Source organism: Erythrolamprus reginae, chromosome 2, assembly GCF_031021105.1.
Source record: "Erythrolamprus reginae isolate rEryReg1 chromosome 2, rEryReg1.hap1, whole genome shotgun sequence".
Lineage (NCBI taxonomy): Eukaryota > Metazoa > Chordata > Lepidosauria > Squamata > Dipsadidae > Erythrolamprus > Erythrolamprus reginae.
This window is the reverse complement of record NC_091951.1, coordinates 68,096,238-68,114,406: the sequence shown is the minus strand read 5'-3', so window position 1 is coordinate 68,114,406 and position 18,169 is coordinate 68,096,238.

The following is an 18,169-nucleotide window of genomic DNA, read 5'->3' as shown; positions in this document are numbered from 1 at the left end:
CCCTCAAGTGTTTTTAAATTAATTGGGCTGGGCCCCTTTTCCCCCAGTAGGTGGGGGTTGTTCCATGGATCCCTCCCCTTCTAACCGTCCCCTTTTAGGGGCAGGGGCACACCGAAGCGGCATGGGAACTCCCGCCCTCCCGCACGCATGGCTGTACTTACAAAAGGGGGGAAAACAAGCCCCTTTGCAGCAAACCCTTGACATGCGGTGAACGGGTCCCACACTGTGGTGGCCCCCATACCTAATACCCCTGGCCCCGACGGGTAAGCCATCAAAAGGGGCAGAGGAACTACGGCCTGTGGTGGCAGGGTCCAACCCCCTGCCCCCAACACACCAGGCCCTAGCAGAAAAGCTGCCCCAGGGGCCTGTGCCCCCGCAGTAGGAGCCGACGGGGGGGCAAACCTGGTTACATGTTCCCCCCCCCCCGAAAAAACCCTAAGAAACTGGGACCGGGTGGCACCAACCCCATTCCCTCCAGTAGGACCCCCCCCCGGGGGCCCCTTCCTGGTTAGCCCTGGCCGAGGGCCTCATCACCCCCCAGGCACAGCTACCGGCTGGGCTACCAAAATATAGTAAATAATTAATGTTGACTATAAGATATATATAAAATATATTAATTAATTTTGACCATAATTATCATTATTATCAGTAGTATTATTATTATTATTATTATTATTATTATTATTATTATTATTATTATTGTTTTACACCAACGTTCTTATTTTTACACATTTATGAAACCGGGGCCGCCCAGGCCCCAGAAGAGGGCAGTAAATGGCCTCTGCCCAAACAGGCAGCGCAGCAGCAGGAAGCTGCCGCCAAGGGCCTAACTACCCTCCGTACAGGGGCCCCGAACCCAGGGGGGCCCGCACACGTGAGCCCTCCACCCGATCCCCCACGGTCCCGAGGGGGCGACCAGAATGATCCCCTCCCCCGGACGAAATTGCAGGGGAAACAGCCGAAACGGCACAAGGCCCAGCCTTCCCGCCGGACCGTTCCACGAGCCTCCGATGAGGCTCTCAAAATGGTGACAGCAACACGCGGCCGCTTTTTACTAAGGGGGGGGGGCGGACTCCAACCTGAAGCCTGGTTGCTGCCCGAGAGCTCCAGGTGGAAGAGGGCCTCTGATGGGCTGAAGAGGGAAAATTAAGGGGGACTAGGATGGACAGTTGGAAGAGACCTTGCAGTCCAGTCCCCCGCCGAAGCAGACCAGCTGCTCGCAACGAGCTGCAGCCTCCACAAGCCTCTGACGAGGCTTCCAAAGAGACGGCCGACCACGCGGCCGCCGAAAGAGGCTCCCAGAGCAGACATCTGAATGTCTGCTCTGCTGACGTAGTCCGGGCGAACAGGCCGAACCCAGGCCTGCACGCCCTTTTATAGGGCTGGCAAGCCCCGCCCGGACACGTCAGCAATCAGGCCACCTTGGCCTGATTCTCGGCCGAAGTCTCGCAATCTCACGAGACTTCAGCCGAGATCCAAGATGGCGGCTGCCATGTGTCCGGTGTCGTCCCGACCCTCCTGCAAAAGGCACCGGCAGGTAAGTCCGCCGGTGCTATTATGTTAGGATTGTCACAGTAAGTATAAATGAATTGTAAAATAGATAACCTTTTACAGAATGCCCCATCTTCACATTCAAACCATTTTCATTGCAAATTATTCCTTGATTATATGTGCACCTTGTTTGGAGTTCCAAGAGATTTGCATGGTTAATATTTTGAAGAAAGGCCCATCACCAGAAGCTTTTTTAGAAAAAAGGAAGAGGGGGGGAGGCAGAGCAATCCTTGAAAGAAGTCAGAAGCAAACAATGTCCATGTTGTTGCGACAAAAAAAATGCATGGATAATACACATACCTATGTATTATCCACAATCAAATTCAAGGATAATGCATAACCTATGCCATCGATTATAGATAATAATAGCTCTTTCTTTTATAATTCAGCCTCGGCTCTTAACCATTACATAGTATGAGAGAGAAATTCTTCATCATATCACTTAAATCACTGGAATCTACATCTATTAAGGATAAAGAGAGACAAAGGATCATGGGATTTAGAATTTTTGTCATTGATGGTTGATTTGGCTAGGGAATTTGGGTTTTATATTACAGTCTCCAAGCAAAAATTAATTCTATGAATGAATGGTACTTGCAAGGTCAACTAAATTCAACATAAGCCTATGGTAATAGACAGATAGATGTTTAAATCCATGAATATACCCAGACTCGATGAGAATTAACCATTATACAATGTGGATTTATCTTGAAACAGGAAAAAATCTTTTCAGACATTAAATATCCCCAATAAATATCTTAATTCCAAAGCCATCTGCTCGTTTTTCACATTTAGTTTGAAACCAAAATATTGCTATTGTTTTAAAAATAATTGAATGCACATATTAAATGCATTATGAAATTGTTTTTATTAATAAGCAGTTGTAGATATTTAATTTTCATTGTGCAATAGGCAATTATGTGATTCTCAGAGGGTTTTATTAACCTATTTTTGATCTAATCTAACCTTATTATCTCCATCTAATGAATGATTATGGTAAAGAAAGATCTATTTTCTCACAATCAAGACTTTTTAAAAATCTCAAAGTTATTAATGTTATTAACATTTATTTTCTTTTTCAAATATTCATGAATCAAATAGCTGCTTCACACTATCATTGGAATTGTGGCAGTTCTAAGATAAGGCTGCACATAAGGCTCCTACTATTGCAATGAAGTAATTGATACAATTGCTTTATATTGAACCAAAATATAATTTAAAATTAGAAGGATTCTCCGCAAATAAAACAGCTTTGGCTGAAACTGAGGGAACGTAAATAAATATCCTTTAAAGAAGTAGACAATTCTCATCTTGTCTATTCGATTCTTGGCCCAGGCATCAACCTGTGCATGATTTCAAAATCACATCATCAGATTTCAATTATGCCATTCTTCCAAGATCACAGATTATAATGCTCCTCTTTCCTAATTTTCTTTTGACAAAATAGTTTTGTAGTACTTGAAGCTAAAAAGGTCCAGCTATCTCCAATACACCATAAAAATGGTTCATAAACCACAGCAGCAAAACCAACCAAGAAATATTCTGTTTTAGGAATTTGTATTAGTTAGATCATCCAAGTAAGCCAGTATATTTTGCTTATTTTGACTTTTCATATTGTATAAATCCAGTCATGAGTATCCATCCAAGCCATTCAAGTCTTCTCCATTCAGTTCTAGAGAAAGGGAAAACTGATGGAGTCCTTGCTTATGAGGAGATCTGAAAAAGGTCATTTCCCCTTCTTGGGTAGCCCTTATATTCCGAACCTTTTAGAAGCTTTTATAACAAAGTGACTCTGATGATGCAAGCAGGGGTTGACTAGGACTTCAAGATCCCTCTCAGATAATAATAATAATAATAATAATAATAATAATAATAATAATAATAATAATTTATTAGATTTGTATGCCACCCCTCTCCGAAAACTCGGGGCGGCATACTGCTATTGAGCAAGATATCACATATACTGTACCTGTGCATTTTGTTTTCCTTGCCTAAATGCAGTTACCATGAGAGGGGTGTTAGAGTCCTAGTGGACAACCATTTAAATATGAACAATATGCAGCACCTGCCGAAACAGCCAACACAGTTCTAGGCTGCATAAACAGAGGGATAGAATCAAGATCATGTGCAGTGTTAATACCACTTTATAGTGCCTTGGTAAGGCCACACTTGGAATATTGCACTCAGTTTTGGTCACCACAATGGAAAAAAAGATGTTGTGACTCTGGAAAAAGTGCAGAAAAGAGCAACAAAGATGATTAGGGGACTGGAGGCTAAAATATATGAAGAACAGTTGCAGGAACTGTGTATGTCTAGTTTAATGAAAAGAAGGACCACGGGAGACATGATAGCAGTATTCTAATATCTCAGGGGCTGCCAGAAAGAAGAAAAAATGAAGCTATTTGTTATGTTCTTGGTTTAAATGAAAGAATTATTTTAATTGGTTCCCGCACAACAAGCCAAAAATCTGCCGCCAAAATTAAAAGGCTGTCTGTTAGTTTGCCGCCCTTTCTAAGAGTATAAATAAGGCAACGGACTAGCCGTTGCCTTTGTTGGGATTTAGCGTAGTTGGTGTATGTTCCTGTTTCAGTTCCCTGCTACTAATAAAGCACTGAAGAATTTTAACAGTCTCGTGTGTCCTGACTTAACAGTGGCAACAAAGGAGCTTGAACTCTCGCTATAACAATCTCGCCATGCAAAAGTCTCACTATTCTCCAAAGCATCTGAGAGTAGAACAAGAAGCAATGGATGGAAACTAATCAAGGAGAGAAATAACTTAAAATTAAGGAGAAATGTCTGACAGAACAATTAATCAGTGGAGCAGCTTGCCTCCAGAAGTTGTGAATGTTCCAACACTGGAAGTTTTAAAGAAGATGTTGAATAACCATTTGTCTGAAGTGGTGTAGGGTTTCCTGCCCAAGCAGGCAGTTGGACTAGAAGACCTCTAAGGTCCCTTCCAACTCTGTTATTATATTATATTAGATCAAACTCCTGGCTGTGGGTAGCATAAGCCAGCAATAGTGTATTCTAACCACTGCACCACTGAGGCTCAGTACATTCTTGCCCAATTATCTGGGACTTGGGACTTTGCTCTGCTGTCTTCCAGAGTCCAGGGCTGTGCTTCCCTTTCTGCTGGCTTTGTTTGTAAATTCCTTTTTTAAATTTAGTTTCATTCCTTTAGGCCTCTTCTTGGTTCTTCTCCCTGGCATTGATGTATCTGATCAGCCAGTCAAGTACAGAAAAAACAGAAGTCCAGATAGTTCAAATGAATATAAAGGTTTGTTGCAAACTTATGGTCTCTACAAAAATCTGAAATACTAGCAGCCAAAGCAAATTTGAAATAGATACATGTCAGTGGAATTTAAAGTGAGCTGGACTTATCTGTTTTGGGCATGAAGAGACTAGAGATTGATGACACATTTGACCATGTCCTCGTGTTCAGTTTGTCCTCTCCTACACAGCCTCTGCCTGTTCATCCCATCCGGTTACTCCTCAGTCCAGTTAGATTTTCTGCCCAACACAGAAAATTCTCCAGCTCTTTATATCTGCCTGCTCTGGCTTCTTATGTACAGTATTTTTCTTTTCTTTCTCTCCCCCCCCCCCCAAGCCTCCCCACTACTTGTCAGTTCGGAAGATGTGATTCTAACAGTTTTATGGTGTGTGTGTGTGGTGTTTTTTTTTCCTTTTCTCTGCTATTGCCTATACGCCTAAGCTGCTTATCTAACATTCAGATCATTACAGAGAAAACAACTTTGACCTTGACAGTCATTCACAACATTTTCTTATTTCAGAGCAGTTTATTCTTCCACAACCTTTTGTTACATGAGATTTGGCATCAACCGCCAAATATCATTATCAAGGGAAATTATAAGAGGACTAAAAGTAATTGAAAAGAGATAGCAAAAGTTCACAGACTCCTTGGAATCAATCATTTCTCCATTAAAAGTAGTCTGCGTTCTTCTGTTGTAAACCATATACATTAGATTAATCCTGGGTGAGTGGTGAAATCTTGATGCTCCCAAGTCTTGTTTTATATTATGTCTTAATTAACCATAGGTTATAAGTATTGCATCTTTGAAGTTCATATTAATTTGCAAGACTCCGTTTTTAGTTTAATTCTTGACTTGGAAATTTTATTTTGTGTTTTTTTAATTGTCCAGAAAGATACATTTTCAGGAAATTATAACTAGATCACAACTTGAATCAGTTAGTTAAATATAAAAATAAATAAACATGCAAACATTTATTCCCTTTTCATGGTAATGCACATAAGATTCACTTTAATGGGGAGGGGGTAGCAGATAATCATGGTTGAAGATCTGAAGACTGTTGAAGACTTTAAAATGTTGTGCTTCAAAGTCATGTTCAAGGGATAGATAATTATACCTGTCAACTCTAGGCTGGCATTAACGTATGTGTCTTTCACCGAACATTATGAAAAGTCTCCTGGATGTCAAGCTGCAAGGTTAGATTATTTTTTCCTTCTGTCTCCCAACATGATGAATGAATTAAAGTGCATCCTGCATATCAACATGTTATATGTAGTGAAACAAACAAAGAACAGCAGCCATCAAAATATGTAAGCAGCTAAATTTCTGTTCATTTACAATGCATGACCTATGCCACACCAACAGAATCCGAGGTGATAAAATTATAGCCAGACTGTCTTTCCAGACCACAGGCATGGATTTGCGTCACTGAATTATTTCCCTTGGAAGGGAACAAATAGCTCTGCAACTCCCAAAGCTAATACATCAGAAATAAATCTAATATCAGATCCTTTTCCGTGACATCAAATGTTAATATTTTTCAATTTTAACTGGTATGGGGATATTAGTTTGCCTGAAAGAGCATTTGGCACTGACCAGCCGGAGTCTGTTGCTCTGTTGCTAAAACAAAAAGACTTCTACCACTTTGAAGACTAATAAATTTAGTCCTAAAGGAATCAGAAGATGGTTGTTTTTTCTTACTTCAGCTTAATATAACTCTATGTTGCTTTTTTAAAGCTGTGGTTAGTCTGCAGATTTTATTTACAAAGATAAAAAAAAAATCTCTGACATAATGCAGATTTCTGATATAAGACTCCACAAAATTCTTTTACCATTTCATTGTATATTTAAATTAAAATGTTCCTCTTTGGGTTTTGTGTGTATGTGTGTGTAAGCTGATCTTAACTAAGAAACAACACATTATTAACCATTCTTTTCTAGACAAGGAGGGGTAGAGAAGATGACAGGAATTTACAAGGTTTGCAATGAAATAAGCTAAATGCATGAAGGAATAAAATGGATAAGATTCAGGGTGTTCCTTTTTTTCTCTCCCTGACTTCAATACATTCAACAAGAGTAGCAGGGGTAGATTACTCCCAGTAGGGACCAGATCACCGGAACTGTTAGTGACCTGTTGATGATGTGAAGATGGCATCATGCATCCAGTACTGTTTGTGCTGGTCCATCTGCACTTCTATCATTTTTTTTTTGGGGGGGGGGGGGGGGAGTTGGTGTTTGGATGTGTTCTCCTCATCCTCTGCTTTCAAAAATGCCCAGCCGGCGACTCACCCCTGGCCAGGATTTGCAGCAGGGCCAGGGAAACGCAGCCCTCGGCATAGCCACCATCTTGGAAAGGCCGGGATCTCGTGAGATTTCGCGAGATCCCAGCCATGCCTGTCAACGATGACGTTGCCGGGGCGGGGCCTGCTAGCCCTTTATAAAGGACTGCGCAGGCTCGGGGCTTCCTTTTTGCCCCGGACAATGAGTAGGAGAACACCCGCCTGCCCTCCCTATCTGTCAGTGTGCTACAGGGGTCGCCCTTATGGGGCTGAATAGGAATTTTTGGTGGTCTCGGTATTTTTCTGCGACCTTGTTTTCACCTATTCCACACTGTGGTGTGGGATGGATGGTTAGGGGGTGTCTTTGCTCCCCGATTAGTTCTAATTGGCTTACCTCTGGTCATTGGGTTGGCAGGTTAGGGGCGGAAATTGGGAGGGGTTTAGCAACTGTGTGTTCTCCGTTGGGCATCTTTGGGGATGATTGGCAGACTCTCTCCAAGGGCTCATGGTGTCTTTTAAATCGGCCTGAGCAATTGGGGACAATTTGCCTCTGGGTCTCGCCCATTTCAATTCCCTTCCAGGAATTGGATGGCAAGACCTCCCACATGCATGGCATGTCTGTGATCCAGGTGACGGCATGGCCCCTTCACCGGGATCAGCATGAAGCTATGCCCTAAGTTGCCCCGGAAGTTTTTATTACGTCATTTCCGCCCCGGAAGTATTTCAGTTGACCTCTGTGGGTCCATGTTAGGTTGAATTAAATTAATTTAATTTAATTAATAAAAATGACCCAGTTTAAATCCAGCTCTGTGTCTGCATTGTTATTCCGCCTCTGCTGCAAAGCCCTCCTCCCTGCCCCCAGGTTACTACTAACCCTTGACTTACAACAGTTATTATTATTATTTATTAGATTTGTATGCCGCCCCTCTCCGAAGACTCGGGGTGGCTCACAACAATAATAAAAACAATATAGCATTTAACGACCATTCAAACTTACCAGGACACTGGGAAAAAGTGTCTTGGGACCTTTTCCCATACTTACGACTATTGCAGCATTCCCATAGTCATATGATGAAAATTGAGAAACTTGGCATCTGACTCATATTTATGACAATCACAGGTCTCAAGGTCATGGGATCACCTTTTGGTGACTTTCTCACAAGTAAAGTCAATGGGGAAGCCAGATTCACTTTGCAACCATGTTACTAATTTAACAAATGCAGTGATTCACTTAAAGAATTATGGAAAGAAAGGCCATAAAATGGGTCAAAACTCAGTTAACAAATGACTCACTTAACAACAGAAATGTTGGGCTCAGTTGGGCTCAGATCAAGGACTATCTGTAGTGTATATGACACAATCATGCTGGAGAGATTCAGAGAAGTTCCCATAATCTGGTCCACATGCAAGTCTTTCAGGTTTTCATACTATTTATTACCTGTCTCCATTGGCATTTATGAAATATTCATGATATTTGGTGGTGATGGTGATGGTGAAATGAGATCTTGTTTCACTTATTAATTCTTTCTTTTCTATATCAGATAGAATAGAATAGTTAGAAGTGAATCATGATGACTGTGAAATCCCTAACCATTTCAAGTGGAATTTTCATAACATTTCACAGATCTTGCAACCATGCTCATTCAAATATATATATATAATATATTGAATACAATATAATCTATACCCTAGTCTAGTGCTTGATCTCAAAATGAAAAAGATTGAGCATGGAGGAAGGCATTATTTTCAAGAATGTATAGGTTATAGTCATTTCTTTAAGGATCACAGGCATGCCATTGTTAAGTGTATTCTATTCCTTTCTCTCTCTCTCTCTTTTTCATGTCTGCAGTGGTCCTAATGATATCCTAAATATGAGGAAACCCTACTAAATCCAGACTTTACTTGGCGCAATTACTTCAAACCTGTCTGGGCCTACATAGTCTTCGGAGAGGAGTGGCATACAAATCTAATAAATAAATAAATAAATTTGTATTAGTGATAGTCGTCCAACAAAAGTCTCACTTAACATCTGCAGGTGCACAGGGAGCATGCAGAGAAATAAAATGGAAACTCGCTGTGCTTCCACTAGGAAGATTTTTCTGTAATTAACTTCTAGATCTTTCCTGTCACATTTCTTTGTGCCTGCAAATCAGAACATGTTTATTTCTCCATTGCCTGCTTATAATGCATTGTTGGCAGGCTTTCATTAATTTATTTTTTATATTTTTTTAAGGGGCTCCTTATTCATAAGCATGCCTCATACAATTTCCTATGTGCCCCTTCATTCTGAATTTCACTGTGAATTAAATTGCTAATAACTACAATAAAATGAAAGAAAAATATCAAGAACTGTTCTTGTGTCTTCATTATAATAGTCTGAGTTACTTTGAACTCATGTCCTTTACTCCAGCAGCCTTCCAGTTATAGTCATTTTTAAAAATCCTAACAGAAACCAAATATAACCTCTAAGAGTTCCTGAAAGAAAGTTACTTGAAGAAGAGTTATTTGAAGGGTTTTATTTTGATTTCTTTCATATAGCCCATCCTATGAAATAAGAAAATTTATCATTCAGCATCCAATATAATTCTTAAAAGGGACTTTTAACTGAATATGGAACGTGCAAAAGATGAAATGAGGATAAAGTTCCTGTGAAGACATATATTAATATATCCATTCTGTTCTGCCCCAGCGAGGAGCCCCCCCCCCCAGCCCACACACACTGATTCTATAACATTTAAGCTTTTGCTTATAACATTTCATGAGCAGTGAGATTTGTTTTAAAATTTTCAGAAAATCAGGAAATAAATCTTTGCTGGAGAGACGGAGTAACGACACGGACACAAGAGCTGGATTTAAATTGGGTCATTTTTATTAACATAAATTTGCATAATTTATTCAATACTTTGCATAAATTAGCATAATCAACTATGACCCGGAAATGGACCTGCAGGGTCAAACAAATACTTCCGGGGCGGAAATGACGTTATGCCAAAAAACATTCCTGGGCAACTCATGGGCGTATCTCGATGCAAGTCCAGGTGAGGGCCAGGCCGTCACCTGCGACCCTGCCATGCTGTGCATGAGGGGGGTCCCACCGGCTAACCCGAATCCGGGAATTAAAGGTGCAGGACCCAAAGACAGGTTCCCCCCAAGCTGCTCAGGCAGAAACTCCCTCCATGAGCTTGCGGAGAACCTGTCAATCATCCCCAAAGATGCCCAAGGGAGAACGCGCGGTTGCTAAACCACCCCAGTTTTCCGCCCCTAACCTGCCACAGGAGCGGGGGTCAGATCTCTATCTTGGCCCCCCGACTCCCCCCTCTAGCTGTGCCAGCTCACGCAGAGACCGCTGCAGGCCCTGTAAGAAAATGGCGTTCCCCCGCTCAGACAGGTGAACGCCATCGGCCCGGTAAAGCCATGGCCGGTCTATTGTGATAAGGGGATGGGGCACTACCACCCCACCTAGTTCCCTAACTGTTTTACCCATAGCCCTATTCACCCTTCGTCTAGCCCGGTGAATGGCCCTAAGGGAAGAGGCGTCCCTCCACACAAGCCTAGGTAATATTTCTGACCACACCACTTGCGTGGTGGGCCATACCTCACGAAGCCTTCGCAGGTCTTCGCGTGCCTGGATGATCAGCTCCAGGCCTCCCAGTATGCACAGGTCATTGCCACCTAAGTGCAATACCAGCCACCTGGGTGCGGCCACAGGACGCTGCCCACCCAAACCCACTTGGGCACGACTCCAGGAGCCGCCCCCCATACTGCCGGGCGCAGCCACAGAATGCTGACCGCCCAGCAACGCCGGTAGGAGACCCTCCCACTGCATACCTCTCCGGCCCATCCAGGCAACCTTGACCCACTGCCCCAGGGACAGCTGGATCCCGACGGCGCTCCTGGCCGCCAAGCGGCCAGCCCAGAAAATCATGCTGTGGCCACACAGCAGCGCCGTCGGTATCATGTTAGCCTGGGGACCTGCAAGAGGACACACACACAGAGAGGTTACCTAGCCTAAGCCCTGCCTAGGATCCTCAGCAGGCCTAACATAACCCAAATATGCCACTGACCGCCAGCGGCCGATCTCCCGAATCTACTGGGCCGGGAAACCAGAAAGTGCCGTGCTAGTGGCGGCGCCGATACGGAACGAATGCGTTCCATAACCGGCGGGATCCATGCCCACCAGGGGCCATTGCCCTGGATACTAACGCCCAAAATTGTAAAAGGGTCAGAGGGGTACCGTCCCAATGCCTAGACAGGTACCCCGGACCTGACCCCCGCAGACCACAATAAAGCTGTAGGGCGGCCACCGTACACACCGATTGGTCGGCGGCCGCACTAAGTTAGATGGTAACCCCTCTGCGTAGCTGATCTGTCTTAGACCGCCTTTCCATAAGGGACACCCACCCTTGTCTAAAGGCCAGATCAGCGTACTGGAATGCACGGAGCGAATTGTCAGCCTGAGATGAGGCCAGGCCTCGCTGACCCTAAGGGCCCCCAAAAAACATGACACAAGTCGCTGCCCAAAAAAGACGGGCCTCGTACAATGAGGAACACAGACTGCCAAAAACCACGTTGATTAAAGACAGCTGCTCCACCGTCAGAGCCCGACGAGTGTCACCAGGGGCCCCCGCTTGCTCCCACATCCAGCCTTCCAGCACCTTCCGGATGCGAAAGGCACCCGAAAAATCTGCAAACCCCCCCGCCTTGGACAGAAAGGCGAGGCCGGCCAACCTGGACCGGATCGTCCTAACTGACAGGCCACGTTGCCTAAGCTGGACGCAGAACTCGGCCAGGTGCTCTACAGGGACAGGCCAGCTAAGCTGGTAACCCCTGCCCTGCCTGAAATCCCCAAACTCCTTACCCGCACGCTGGTATGCCCTAAGGGTGCCGGGTGCTACAGACAAGGGGATTGCCCGGGATGCCTCGTCTCTCCACCACTCTGGATCCCTCCCAGACTCCAGAGGTGGCCGGGGAACTCCTCTGGCACCTCTCGGGCCCACGGGGCCAGGGTCCGAAACCTGGACAACTGACCACGGGACAAGGCATCAGCGACCCCGTTATCCAACCCGGGGACATGCTTAGCCAAAAACAATGCATTTAGAGACAAGGACCAGTGCACAAAATGGCAGACAAGCCGCATGACCCTGTCGCTCTTCGAGGACAGGGCATTCACCACATGGACAACCGCTAGGTTGTCACACCAAAAGTGCACGGTCTTGTCCCTAAACCGCTCCCCCCAAAGCTCTAAAGCCACTATTAAGGGGAAGAGCTCCAAGAATGTCAGGTCCTTAACCAACGAAGAGGCACTCCATTCCGGAGGCCATGCCGACCAGCACCACTGGTCACCTAACACCACCCCGAAAACACAAGTCCCCGCGGCATCAGAGCAGAGCTGCAACTCAGCTTCCAAAAGAAGCTCGTGCCTCCAGAAAGACAAACCATTAAACCTGACCAAGAAATCCCGCCACACGCCGAGGTCAGCCCTGACCCCAGCGCAGAGGCGGGTACGATGATGGGGCAAACGGGGCCCCTTCATCGCGTCATACAACCTCCTGGAAAAAGCCCTACCAGGAACAACCACCCGACAGGCAAAATTAAGAATGCCTGCCAATTCCTGAAGCTGCCGTAGGGTCACCTTCCGGCAGCCCAGTACCTCATCAAGTTTCCTTTTAATCTTGACCAACTTTTCTAGGGGCAATCTGGAAGATTGCTCCTCTTAGTCCAATTCAATACCCAGAAAGGTAATCCTGGTAGCGGGGCCTTCGGTCTTCTCAGAGGCTAAAGGCACCCCTAATTGAGCACAAAGGGCTTCGAAGTCCCGCATCAGAGCAAAACATTGCTCCGAATGCGCAGGCCCCGCCAACAGGAAATCATCAAGGTAGTGAACGACCGTACCCAGACCACTTTGCCTCCTGAGCTGCCACTCCAAAAAGGTGCTAAAACTCTCGAAAAGAGAGCACGAGACAGAGCAACCCATGGGCAAGGCTCTGTCCACGTAATAACCCCCCTCGAAATGGAAGCCCAACAGCTCAAAGTCGTCTGGGTGTATGGGGAGGAGCCGGAATGCCGACTTAATGTCGCATTTACCCATAAGGGCTCCCACCCCACACCTCCTAACCATAGTCACGGCTGCATCAAAGGATGCATACCGGACTGAACACAGCTCGTCAGGAATGAAATCATTCACTGACTCCCCCTTTGGGAAAGACAAATGGTGAATCAACCTAAATTCACCACTCGCCTTTTTGGGGACCACACCCAAGGGGGACACGCGAAGATTCGGGAAGGGCGGCTCCGGGAAGGGCCCAAGGACCCTGCCCTCGGCCACCTCCTTCCGAATCTTCTCCCTAACAATGTCTTCATGACCAACAACCGACCTAAGGTTGTCAGACATGAAAGCCCTCCGAACACCCATGTAAGGGATCCTAAATCCCTCCGAAAAACCTAGCAAGAGAGCGGCCGCTCTCGAGCGAGGGTGGTAGTCACCCAACCAACCCTCAAGCACTCGTAGATCAATTGGGCTGGGCCCCTTTTCCCCCAGCAGGCGGGGGAGGCTTTGGGGGACCCCAGCCCTTCTTTTCAGACCCCTTCTTGGGGCGGGGGCACACGGCTGCGGAATGGTTCCCCCCACAACTCCCGCAGGCGTGACGAAACCTACAAATGGGACGAAAACACGCCCCCTTTGCAGCGAACTCGTTACATACCAAAGAGGCCCCTTTCCCGACGGCACCCGCCACGGCCTTGGCCGGCGCGGGCGTCACGGGCTCCTCTTCCATAAAGTGACCGCTATCGGTCCTATCACAGCCCTCCTTCCCTGACATATGCGTGGCCTGGAACCACAGGTCCGGAACCACCATATCCCAGGGCAAGTAGGGGTCATGGGCAATACGCATCCTGAACCCCTTATCGTAATGCCTCCATATTGTGCCCCCATATTCAAAGTGGGCCCTCGCTATAAGGTCGATGTACTTCAGCAAGGCAGCGGCCCTACCCGGCTGCCTCTGAATTACGACCGACGCAAAGGTCAAAAAAGCGTACAGCCAAGAGCTGAAACACTTGTGACCTTTGTTTTCTTGACCTTCTCCCCAGGCACCACCTCCTTGTCTTGCTTGGGGACCTCCCTGTTTAAAATGGAGAAAAGGTCGACATACTCCCCCCGCCATATTGCTTCCTTCACCGACGGGTGGAGATGATAACCTAAAGGTGTTGCGGGCAACCCACACGGGATGGCCCCAGGCTTGATGCTGGCGAACGGGTCCCACACCGTGGTGGCCCCCGACCCCAGCACACCAAGCCCCGAAGGATACACAAAAGGGGGCGGTGGCATAATGGCCGGCGGAGGAGAGATCCAACCCCCTACCCCCGCCCCAGTTGGGAAAGATACCCCTGGCGCCCCCACTGGCGGGGCAGGCGGAGACCAGACCTGCCCGCATGTGCCCGCAGCAGCCCCCACGAAGCTGTTGCCACTCCCCAATGCAGGCGGGATAAACCCGGGACCCTGCACAGGAAGGAGCGGTGATGTGCCTACGTGTGGTGCGACCTCACCTGCCCCGTAAGGGGTAGAAGCCATCCACGGTGGGCCCATCCTTGTTGGGCCCTGGAACGATGACCACTGCCCCGACTGGGCCATCTGCCCGGTCTGGGCTGTCTGCCCGGTCTGGGCCGTCTGCCCGGTCTGGGCCGTCTGCCCGGTCTGGGCCGTCTGCCCGGTCTGGGCCGTCTGCATGTTGTGGGCCACTTGCCCCTCTGGGGATGACTCCTCTTCGGGGTCGGTGCCCCATGCTGCGGTGGCAGTCGTGGGAAGCCCCTCCGGGCGTGCCCCCGACCGCCACCTCTCCAATTCATCGAGCCGCTCCAGGACCCTAGCCCAGGAGAGAGAAGGGGAAACCTCGGTTTGAGGGACTGTGGGCATAAAACCCACCCCCTGCCGCCGGGACCCCCCCCGGGGGCCCCTCTGCCGCAGCCCGAGCCCGGGCAGACGGCCTGGCAGCCCTCCTAGGCCGCACCACTGGTTGGGCCGGGAGGGCCGGAGCTTGCCGCTTTTTTGGGGCCATGTGCCAAATTAGTGTATTCTATTATTTACAGAAAGAAATAAAAGGAGGAGGGAACAACCCCAAAGGCCTGCACCCACGAGGCAAGGCCTGCCCTATGCGGCAGGCCTCCCAATGCCAACCTCAAGAGGACGAACCTCCTCCCCCACCAGCGGTGGCAGCGAGGCCTCACTGCCCACCGCTTGACACCTAGGCCCTTTATAGGCAGGGCCGCACCCTCCCAGGTACCCCTGCCCACCAGAGGAAAAGCCCCCAAGACCCCCGACCACTGGGGCGACTAAGGCTCCAAACCAGAGCGGAGACCAGCCGATGCTGGCTCCGCTGACCACTGAGCTTCTCCTGCTGCCAAAAACGCCTTCCAACGAAGCCTTCTCGCTCGACTTCAACCACTCAAAATGGCGGCCGCACACGAGGCCGCACTTAAAATGGCTGCCGCGAGCAGACAACAAGTGTCTGCTCGAGGCTCTGCAGTCCGGGCGAAAAGGGAGAGCCCCGGGCCTGCTCGCCCTTATATAGGGCAAGCAGGCCCTGCCTGGACCAATCAGGAGCCTGGCCAATTAGGCCTGATCTCCCGAGCGAAGTCTCGCGTCGCGAGACTTCGCCCGGGATCCAAAATGGCGGCCGCCATGAGGGACCGTGTCTCCCGGTCCCTCCAGCAAAGCCTGCCGCCGGGTAAGTCCGGCGCTGCCATTTCGGTGCCAGCTGCTAATTAGCATTCCCACAATGGTCCAGAGTACAAGCAGATACCAAAACACACAGATCATTTCTTTGATCACACAGATCTCATTCCTGGACTTACTTTGAGTTGGCAGGAAGCCCGGAAATATTTAGTCCAAATTGCCAGTTTGTAATTCATCATTGAAACAATAATATCCAAGAGAGAATTCTGACTGAACAGATGGAACAACATGAAAGTTGATTTCTGCACTGAATCATGATGTGACTAAGTCTTAAATAGTCTAAGGCATGGCCAATTATTCAACAGATCTATTCATGCAGAGACCTCCTCTTGCTTAACTATTCCTGAAATCTGAAAATAGGATGGAGAAAATAGGATGATGAATTATGAAATATGTTTGTTACCTTGAGTTATTGAATTATTGATAAAAAATAAAAATAAAATAAAAACGAACAAATGCTTATCAATTTTTCCAAGATAAGAAAAAAGGATGTCGTTCAGGAGTAGATCTTCTCATTTGCATGCGGAAAGTTCCCAGTATAATTGTTCAATCCCCTTGATAGATTTAGGCCGGAAACAGAGAGATTGGTTTTAGTGTAAACAGACAATGTTGCTAATTCTGTTTCTAAATAGTTTTAAACAAAAACTATACCTTCTTAGATCTTCAGTATTGAATTTCTATCATGGAACAGGACACCAAACAACACAGCATGTACATGTGAAAGATAGAAAGGTATGTTATTGTAGGGTCATTATGTGAGCCAATTACAATCATTTTTTCCATGGCAGATTTGTCATATAACCTAGCTACTCCTCCCACAAAGAATAAATAAATCCTGGGTACCCATGAATAAATGCAGAATAGATAAGGCCTAATTTAGAAATAATAATTGAAGGATCAAAAACTGCTGTTGGCTTTTTTATGTAGAACCTCTAATATTTTAAGCTACAACTGATATGTATTATACACCTACATGAAACCAATGTTTTTACGGCTGTATTTTCTATGATTAAGAAGAACACCGTCTATGAGTACATTGGAGTCTTAATGTAACATTATAGCTGACCTACTCATAGCCATTAAATGTTCTGTGGTAAGAGGTAATTTGGTTAAATTGTAAAATCTATACTGTTCAGGATGATTTACTACAACACAAACCAAAACACAGATAAAGCACTCATGCTACACAATGTATGAGCATTTTATCTATTAAGTTTCAGGCCCTTAGGCTAAATTAATTTAATGGGATCCACTAACTGCAGCTAAACAGATTCCTTCTTTTTTCAGCCAGGAGGAAACATATACACACACACACACATACATACATACATACATACATACACACATACATGTGATTTTTTTTTTATGAGTCACCCTGGTATACTCAAATATGGGAAGGGCATACAGCTTTCCTTTTGCCTCTCACTCCCACCAGGGGCCATATTCCAAGGCAGATAAACTTTTTATAGCCTACAACTATAATGATATTTTGTGGTGTAACATGTTTTTGCTGATAATGAAAAGGAAGGGAGACTAGTATAGATCTATTTCGAGCTTATTTGCTCTTATCAGCCAGCCATACCCTTACTGGGATTTGAACCTTCAGCCCCTGCATTGTAAGGCAGTGGCCTTAGCCTCTAGACTACAGGCTCTCCTCCTTATCAGCTTGTATCTGTCCATACCAGAGAAGAACTCTGTTCCAACTGTCAGTTGCCTCACATTCTGTTATCTAAGTTCAAATAGCAGACATTCCACTTCTTCACTCAGAAGTGGTCTGGGGCAATTTATAAATCCCAATCATAACTACTCATTAATTTTCAAGCTTTAAGTGTCAATTATCAAGCTTGATCACATAGTTTCATAGTGAAGCACGGGTATCTGGCTACAGACAGACAGACAGACAGACAGACAGACAGACAGACAGACAGACAGACAGACAGACAGATGGATGAACCTGCTTTTGATAGGGAAAAAACAGATACAACAGAAGAGTTTGTATCTTCAAACTTTTTTTAAAATGTGGTTTTAAAAAGCACATTATTAATGTGATTTGATGATCAAATATACTCCAATTAAATTTTATCTTTATAGTTAACTGTATAACTAAACTGCTGCAAATCTCAAGACTGACACAGTGAACAACAAATTAGAAAAAGTCAAATACCACTACCAAAGGAAAATGTTTTAACAGAGTGTTCAAATTATCACACAATATCCTTAATTTCACAGACTAGCAAAATAATGCTTAAAATTATCCAATGGAGATTAGAGTCTAAAATTTAAAGAGAATTGCCAGATGTTCCAGCTGGTTTTTAAAAAGTCCAAGGACCAGGAGGCATTGC